This window comes from Petaurus breviceps, unplaced genomic scaffold (assembly GCF_028583685.1).
Source record: "Petaurus breviceps papuanus isolate PSGF00001 unplaced genomic scaffold, PetGlider_PUasm1.0 182, whole genome shotgun sequence".
In the NCBI taxonomy this organism is placed as follows: domain Eukaryota; kingdom Metazoa; phylum Chordata; class Mammalia; order Diprotodontia; family Petauridae; genus Petaurus; species Petaurus breviceps.
The window spans coordinates 2,482,641-2,492,394 of NW_027185786.1; positions in this window are offsets into that span (position 1 = coordinate 2,482,641).

A 9,754-nucleotide genomic window follows, 5' to 3' on the forward strand; every position below is an offset into this window, starting at 1 on the left:
TGTCTCTCATTGCCATTCTCTGCAATTCTGCATTCAGTTGGACATGTCTTTCTCTTTCTCCTTTCCCTTAACTTTCCTTTTTTCCTCAGCCTCATTAGACAGACATTTTGCTTTCTTGCTCTTCTTTTTCTTGGGAATGTTTTTTGTTGCTGCCCCCTATACAATATTGCAAACCTCTGTCCATAGTTCTTCAGGCACCATATCTATCAGATCTAATCCCTCAACTCTATTCATCACTTCTAGGTCATAGACATAAGGGACGTTATTTAGCTCATATATATATGGTCTGATGGTTTTCCCTACTTCAATTTAAGTCTGAATTTTGCAATAAGAAGCTCATAATCAGAGCTACAATCAGCTCCATGATTTTTGTGGGGGCAAAGAATTGGAATTTGAAGGTATATTCTTCAAGTGGGGATTAGCTGAACTAGCTATGCTATGTGATTTTGATGGAATACTATTGTGCTTTAAGAAACAATGAGCAGGGTGCTTTCAGAAAAACCTTGGAAGACTGATGCAAAATTAATCTAGAACTATGAACTGATATGAACTGATGTACAGTGAAATGGGTAGAAGCAGCAGAACACTTTATAGTAGCAACAATTTTATACAATGATCAAATGAGTGATCTGACTGTTCTGATCAATGCAATGATCCAAGACAATTCCAAAGGAGTTATGGTGAAAATGCTATCCACCTCCAGAGAGAGAGCTGATAGAGTCTGAGTGCAGATTAAAGCATCATTTTTTCACTTTTTTTTGTGCCATGGCTAATATGGAAATAAGTTTCGCATGATTTCACATGTACAATGGATATCACATTTCTTGCTTCCTCAGTGGGTGAGAGGGGTGGAAAGGAGACAGAGCATTTAGAACTCAATATTGTTGTTTTTTTGAATGTTATAAATAAATAAATGTGTTTTTAATAAAGGTTTTGAAAGACAGAGGTTTGTATTTTCTCCTAGAAATAATAGGGAGCCATGGGAGCTGATTAAGAAGACAAGTAACATGATCAGATCAGTGCTTTAGGGTTTGGCAGTCATATGGAAAACAGATCAAAGACTTGAGGCCAGAAGACCCATTAGAAGGCTGTTGCAGTTGTGAAAGTCTGAAATGTCTCATTGGAATTGAGTGCTAGACTTGGAATCAGGAGGACCTAAATTTGAATTCTGCCTAAAATACTTAGCAGCTGTGTAATTCTCAGGCTGTTTCCTCTTCTGTAAGTTAGAGATAATCGATCACAGGGTTGTTTTGGATATTAAAATCAAATGATATATCTCTGAAGTGCTTTGCAAACTTTAAAGCATTCTGTAAATGCTACCTATGACTTTGTATTTTCAATATCCCCCTACCTGCTGGCTCCTTCCCCATTTCCTATCAAAAGGGTCAGGTCTTGCCTGGGCTATGCATAAACAACTTGAGTCTATACCCCCTCCTTATTCAGCAGTCTTATATCTCTCTTCCCTTCCCCAACTATATTCCTAGAATGAGTAGTCTACACTTCCTGCCTCTAATTTCTCATTACCTTTTCCATCTTTGACCTTGCCATATGGCTTCCAACCCTGTCACTCTACTGAAACCGCTCATCTCAAAATACATGAACGGCCTCTGATTAAATGCAATGGTGTTTTCTCAGTTTCTGTTCTTCTTGACCTCCCTGCAGCCTTTGACAGTGTTGACCATCTTCTCCTCCTCCTGGATGTGTTCTCCTCCTTGGTTTCTATGACACCCAATTCTCCAAGGTACTTGCCTGTCTGCTCTCTCTTCTTCACCTTTCATTCATTATCCATCTCCTGTCCCGAGGGCTAAACCCTGAGCCCATTTCTCTTTTTTCTTTACACTCTCTTCCTTGTGATCTCATCTGTTCCTATGGCATCAGTTCTAACCTCTCTCCAGTTCCAGTCCCATACTTCTAGCCTTCTACAGGAAATCTCTTCTGGGAGGTCAAACAATAAACACTTATTGAGTCCCTACTATGTGCTAGTCTCTGTGCTAAGTCCTGAGCCTGCCAAAAACTCAAATGTCCAAAGATAGACTCATCATAGGACTTAGAGCCAGAAAGGATTGTAGAGGCCACTGAGCCCAAACCCCTCATTTTATAGATGAGGAAACTAAGACTGAGCGAGATTAAATGATTCACCCGGGGTCACGCAGCTTTTAAGTGTCTGAGAGAGGACTGCCCTTAGATCTTCCTAACTCCAAGCCTCCTACTGTGCCATCTTTTTTCTTACCTCTACTACTAAACCTTGTCCTTCCTCCAAAATTCCCTCCTGTGAAGACTCTGCCCTGTCTCAGTCATAGAGGCTCAGAACCTCTGAGTTACCTCTCCATCACCTATATCTTATCGATTCCCCTCCATGATAACTCTCTCATCTATTCTCTTCTGTCTACCCACATTGGGCTCACCGCCTCTTGCCTGGACTATTATAATAAGCAGGGAAAATCCCACCTTCGGCAAGAAGTATGTCCCAAACTCCCAGAATGCTGGTGCCTGTCCTCTGTTGATTATCTCCGATTTATCATCTTGTTTGTATATAGCTGTTTGCATGTTGTCTCCCCAATTAGAGCAAGAACTGTTTTTGACTTTCTCTGTATCCCCAGCACTTAACCAAAATGCCTGGCACCTAGTGGGCATTTAATGTTTGCTGATTGACTTAACTGACTTCTCCTCGCATAGTCTCTATTCCAGCCAAACTGGGCATCTAACTGTTCCCTGGACTCGATGACATTTAAACTCCCGCCCTTCTGCATTCTCATAGGTTGCGCTTCATGCCAGGAACGCACTTTGTCCTAATCGGTGCCTTTCCAATTGTCTATATTCCTTCAAAGTTTTAGCTCAGATGTTGCCATCTCTGGGAAGCCTAAATCTTTCCCCCTCCCCTGCCCTGTCTTTGGTGTTCTTTCTTTTTCCTCAAATATCCCCAAAGCACTCAGTCTAATCTCTCCTCCAGTCACACCCTGACATACATAGTCAGCATGATCTGTACACATGTTGTTCCTGGACTTCACTAAAATGCAAGTTCTTTGAAAACAGTACTGGTTTTTTAGTCTGTGTAATCCTATCTTCTAGCATGATTCCTTCCACATAGTGATTAATCAATGGTGTGTGTGTGTGTGTGCGTGTGTGTGCGCATGTGTGTGTATGTAATTAAACTGATGGAGGAGGGAGGTTTTGTCCACTTCATAATTTTTCCTAATCTTCTCGAAGGGTTTTGGGAACCCAGACCAAGCATTTTCCTCCATTCTGTACCCACCCCATCCCCACCCCACCCCCGCATTGGGGTTCGATAAGGCCCAGGGCACTTATCTAGTGTCAACAGTTGGTTTCCCTGGTCAATCACTAGCTTCTCACCCTGGTCACATGACCACCATGTGGTCACTCTGATAGTCTCCGGACATACAATTGCAACAGACCCATAAAGACAACCTTACATCCTTGTTGAGGCTGCAATGGCCTTTCTGAGAACTCCAGGACTGTCTCCCCAGTCCCACTCTTTCTTAAGAACTCAAATGATTATTTAAGTGTATAGTCTTTTTTTTTTAAATCACTTTAAAGGATCATAGAATGTAAGATCATCAGAAACATGCTCCCCTTAATCTGAGGGCTATTTCATTACCCTGGCTTCATCTTTTCTTCTAATTTTCTCATTAGTTAAAACTAAGCCTGGGTATCTGGGGTTACCCTTCCTATCACCAAATATCGACTGAACAATGAAGTATGCTTATATGTGCTCAACCCTGAATATAACCTTAAAGGACCTAGAGAACTATGAGCAGAGCAAGCCTTGAATGCACAAACGACTAGTTTCCAATACATTAGGTAGTGCTGCTTGGTGAGTGGTGATATATTGGGAATCAAGAAAACTGGAATTCAAATTCTTTCTCAGAAATTTATATGTGTGACTGACCACAGTCAAATTACTCTGAATCTCAATTTGCTCATCTGGAAAAGGAGAGGATTGAACTGATCTTAAGAATTTCTATTTGGGGTTTTTATAATTTTGTAATTGGGTTTTTAATTTGTTGGTTTTATAGAGGGTTTTTTTTTGTATTGCAGGCTTAATTTGTTGATTTATTATTTCTCCATTTTAGTGAGGAAAAGTATTTAGAGTTTATACATTTTCCCCTAAAGACTACTTTAGGTGCATCCCACAAATTTTGATCCATATGTTAAGTATTAATTCATTGTCTATGGTACCTTTCAGCATAATTTAGTTTGTCTCTTTTAGTCAAGGTAATTTTTGCCATTGCCTTCTCTGAGATCATGTATCTGGTTGTTGGGTTTTTTTGAGTTCAGCTTAAGAATAACAGCTTTTGTTGTTCCGTTTCCACATTTTAATTTTGTCTATTTCTTAAAAACAACAAACTTTTGGATGATGTAATCTAATAAATTCTGTTTTTCTTCCTTTTTATGGATGAGTTTATCCCATTTATATTCACAGCTATAATGATTAATTTTCCATTTCCCTACGACTTATGTTTTCTTTTTCCCCTCCTTCCTTTCCCCCTCCCCTGTATTTTTACAAAAAAGAGAATAATTAAAAGAGGAATGTGTTCAGCACTAGTTCTTCGACTGACCTCATCCTTTTAAGGTCACTTCTGATCACTCTTTGAAGCTACTTTTTAATGTTTTCTCTTGTGTTTATATTTCAAAGATTCTACTCAGCTCTGATCCTTTTATTAGAAATACTCTGAAATCTTGTTTCATTAAAGGTTAGCTTTTCCTCTTCAGGATTATACTCAGTTTTGCTGGGTAAGTTATTTTTGGTTGTAAGCTTATATCTTTTATTTTTCGGAATGTTGTATTTTAATCTCTCTGTTTCTTTATAGTGGTAGCTTATAAATCTAGTGCAAACTTGACTATGGCTCCTCAGATTTGAATACTTTCTGGCTGCTTGAAATATTTTTTGTTTGGCCCAGAAGTTCTGGATTTTGTCTATGATATTCCTGGGAGCTTTCATTTTGGGATTTATTTTAGGAGAAGACCAGTGGATTCTTTCTATTTGGTTTTAAGAGATCTAGGCAATTTACTTTCCTGCTTTCTTGAAGTGTGACATAGAGGGGATTTTTGGTTTGTTTTTTAGGGTTTGGGGTTTTTGTGTTTTGTTTTGTTTTGGCTTTTTGGTCATAGTTATCAGATAATCCAGTAACTTATTTTCCTCACCATTTTTTCATGAGTTAAGATATTTTCTTTTCTCTCTCTTTTTTTCAGACTTTTGACTCTATTTTGATACTTCTGGTTGTCTCATGGAGTCATTAACTTCTGTTTGATAAAATTCTAATTTTTAGAGAATCTTTTACTTGAATAAGGTTTTGTATTTCTTGTACTAAACTTTAAATTCTCCTTCCAAGTCTTTTCTCCAGTCCTTTTTTCCTCACTTTTTTCCTCTAAAATAATTTCATTTATAATTTGAACTTAAAAAAAAAAACTTTTGCTTTATCCATTGGCATTGGTAAACATTCCCGTCATTCAGCAACCTCTCCCCCATTGAAGTTCATGCTATCCAAATTTATCCAGATCCAAGTGTCTATTTTACTCATCTCTAGGATATCCTTCCTCCTTTCCCAATAAATTTAGCATATGGTTCACAGTTTATTTGTATTTGTATCCTCGGTGCCTAATACAGTGCCTACTACATAATATTTAATAAATACTTGACTGATTGATAAAGTTCTTGTTGAAGTCAAACAGCCTCAAATAGCCTGATCTCCCATTTCTCCACTCTGCTCACTTCCTCACTTCCCATGACCTTAATTCTATCTCACTGACCCACAGAGATTGTCAAAATCTTTGATCTTTCCATTACCAATAAAGGTTCTATTTCTATAACTGAGAACTCAGAAATTTTTTTATCTGATCACAATCTCCTGTCATCATATCTCTCCATAAGTCTTATATTCTCTCTCCCCTTTGGTGTCACAGATAATCATGGCTAGGTGGCACAGTGAATAGAGTACCAGCCCTGGAGTCAGGAGGACCTGAGTTCAAATCTGACCTCAGACACTTAACACTTACTAGCTGTGTAATCTTGGACAAGTCACTTAACCCCAATTGCCCTGCCTTCCCCCCTCCAAAAAAAAAAAAAAGAATCATAAAACTTGACAATTGGGATAGTCCTCAGTGACCTCCTAATCCAACCTATTCACAGAAGGAATGCCTATTGTAACATACCAGATAAATGATCATATTTTGCTAGGCTATCACTCCTGCTTTGGCTTCCTTCTCCTTCTGTCTCAATTTCAACCTTTTAGGGACCTTGTTGGACCCTCTACTCTTGAGGCCTTTACTCCCTTTTACATCCAAAGATCGAATCTTGCCAAAACCTGACTCTGGATTTATTTCCTCAAACCACTGCAACCACTCCTACTCAGGTGCTGCAAGTTGGAGAAAGATAAACAACTATACTGTTTACTACAAATTTATATTAGCAAATCTCAACTGTATAATTTCTGAAAAGCAATCCTTTTAATCCTTCATAATCCTCTATCCCATTCTCCGTAGTGGCTGTTCCCAAACTTCTTTTTTTTCTCTAGGCTTCCACAGCACTTACTTCCCCTACTCTCTTGGTTGAGCCCCTCAATTACTGAAAAAAAAATCAAAATTGATGATGTCTGGGCTCTGGGAGCCCCCTTGAGCTCTCCTTGAGTCCTTGAGGTACAGGCTCAGGGAACCTCCCTTGGACTCTAGATTGAATCATCCCATTTGATGAGGCAGGTCTGTTGCTAGACTTCCCACTCTTGTTTGTGGTCTCCAGCGACTTCCCACCCTTAATCACTCATTGACCTCCACTCCTCCTGAAGACCCTCCCCAAACTCCTCCTCTAGACTACCCCTAGATTCCTCCCACAGCCTTCTGTATATAAGATCCAATCTAACACCATGTGGTGTGAGAGCACCATAAAATAGTGAGAGCACAATAGAATAGTGAGATCACCATAGAATGACCTAGCACCGTCTTACTCTGTTTCTAATGCAAGCAAACTTTTAATAAACTTCCCTTTTCTTTGGCTGAGAAGACTCGAGTGGAATTCATTCGGCAAGACCCAGTGTGTTGGTATTTTGGGGTCTCCAGAGCGACCCTAACCCTCTTGGTGGGAAACCTCTTCAAAAACCATTCACCAAGAGATCCCTACTTTTCCTCCTCCCCACCTACCAACCCCTCCTCATTCCCCAGTTCATTTACATCATACCCCATCATACTCTTTTATTCCAGTCTCTGTTAAAAAGGCAGCCCTGTTCACCAAGGCCCCCTCTACATGTGCCCTTGATCCCATCCCATCCCATCCCATCTCATCCCATTTTATCCATTAGAGTGCTCCCAATCATCATCATCATCATCATCATCATCATCATCATCATCACTCTCTATTCTTCAATCTGTTTGTATCTACCAGTTCCTTTCTTGCTGACCACAAACATGCCCAAGTCACCCTGATCCTTAAAAATGAAAAACACACTAGATCATTATCCCTGCTAACTATCATTACTTGTCTCTACTGTCTTTCTTAGGAAATCTTAAAAAGGCAACCTTTACACAGTGCATTTACTTTCTTTCACTCTTTTCATAGTGCACTGCAATATGATGTCTGATCTCTTCATTCAACTGACCCTGCTCTCTACAAAGTTACCAATTCTCTCTCAATTGATAAATCAAATTGCCTCTTCTCTGCCCTCATTCTTTTTGACCCATGGCATTTGACACTGTTGATCATCTCCTCCTGGATATTCTCACCTCTATGGGTTTTCAAGACTTCCTGGTTCTCCTTCCACCTAATCCTTCCTCAAGTGTTCTTTCAGATTCATCATCTATGTCATGTCCACTACTATAAGTAAATCCCAAGGCTCTCTCCCAAGCTGTCTTTTCTCTACACAACCTCTTAACTGTCTACCTCATCAGCTCCGATAGGCTCAATTGTTACTTCTATGCAGATCTTTATATCTAGTCCTGATCTCTCTGCTGAGTTCCAGTACTGGATCATCAACTGCCTATTGGACACTTATAACAAGCTATCTCAACTTTAATATGTCCAAAACAGAACTCACTGCTTGTGTTATCTCTTCTCCACATACACTTCTCTTCCAAACCTCACTATTATTGTCAAGAATACCATCATCCTTCCAGTTACCCAAGTTTACACATATCCAATTGGTGTCATCACACACATTCAATTATATTGCCAAATCTTGAAATTTCTATATTCACATTTTCACCAACACAGTCACCATCCTAATTCAGGTCTTCATTACTGGAGTATTGCAATACCTCTTAGATGTGGTCTTCCTGCCTTGAGTTTCTCCCCCTTTCACCAGTGATTTTCCTGAAGTGCAGATCTGATCATATCATTCCTCTAAATAAACTCTTCTGTTACTTTGTCATTTTCAGTTATGTCCGACTCTTCATGACCCCTTTTGGGGTTTTCTTGGCAGAGATACTGGAATAATTTGCTATTTCCTTCTGCAACTCATTTTACAGATGAGGAAACTGGGTGAAAAAAGGCCAACAGGGTGAAGTGACTTGCCCAGGGTCACACAGCTAGTGTCTGAGACCATATTTGAATTCAGGTGTTCCAGACGCCAGGATCCACACTCTCTATCCACTGCCCCACCTGGCTGCCCCTCCTATCACCCCTAGGATCAAATATTTAAATCTCTTTACAACCTGGCCTCAGCCTACTTTTCTAATATTCTTAAACTTTAGTCCCTCCTAGAACTTCTTGATTCAGCTATATGGACCTACCCCTTGTTTCACACACACATTATTCCATCTTGTCTCTATGCTTTTGCACTGGCCATCCTTCATGCCTGAAGTGTACTTCCTCATTATCTCTGCCTTTTAGAACGCCTAGTTTCCTTAAAAACAAATAAACAAAAAACCCCTGTAGTTTCCTTCAAAATTCAGCATATCACAGTCTACAAGAAGCTTTTCCTGATCCCTAACTCCCTCACCCCCTTTCTAGTGCCTTCATTTGTATACAATATTTTATATATATATATACACACACAACAGTATATTATATGTAACATATATAATATAAATTACACAGAATATAGCATATTAGTATAAATGTATTATGTGGTTTATATTATAAATATAATTATATTATATATAATGTATACAAGGAAATGTACTAGTATATTCCTACACATATACATATATGTGTATATATCTATGTATATATATATATATACATACTTGTACATGTACATGTTGTCTTATTATAATACAAGCCTCTTGAAGGTAGGGATTTTGTGGTCTTTGTATCTCATAGACTTTTTGCTCATTTTTGTCTTTGTATCCCCAGTTTTTAGCAAAGTTCCTGACACATAGTAAGAGCCTAATAAATGCCTGTTAATTGATAAAATCCGAAACAGGTCAATAAAGTTAGAGTCTCCTGTCAATTACAATGTTTTTAAAAATGTTTTATTGTCTTTTTTTTTACATCATTATTTTCCAAAGACTCTCTTACTCTCTCCCCCTCCTCCAAAAATGACCCTCCCTTATAACAAAGCATGATTAAGCAAAACAAAGCAACAAGCTGGCCACATCTGAGGGCCACGCCCACAGCCAGTCCACCACCTCGTGCTGAGGAGTCAGAGGCTCCGTTGGACTGCTCCACCTCTGAAGTCCAGAGGATTCATTGCGTGGAGTGGAGTTCTCCGGGGTTTTCATTTATAACCTTGTGATCTTCACTCTGCATCACTGCATACAAGTCTTCGCAGGTTTCTTTGAACTCTTTGTCTTAAGGAGCTGTAAG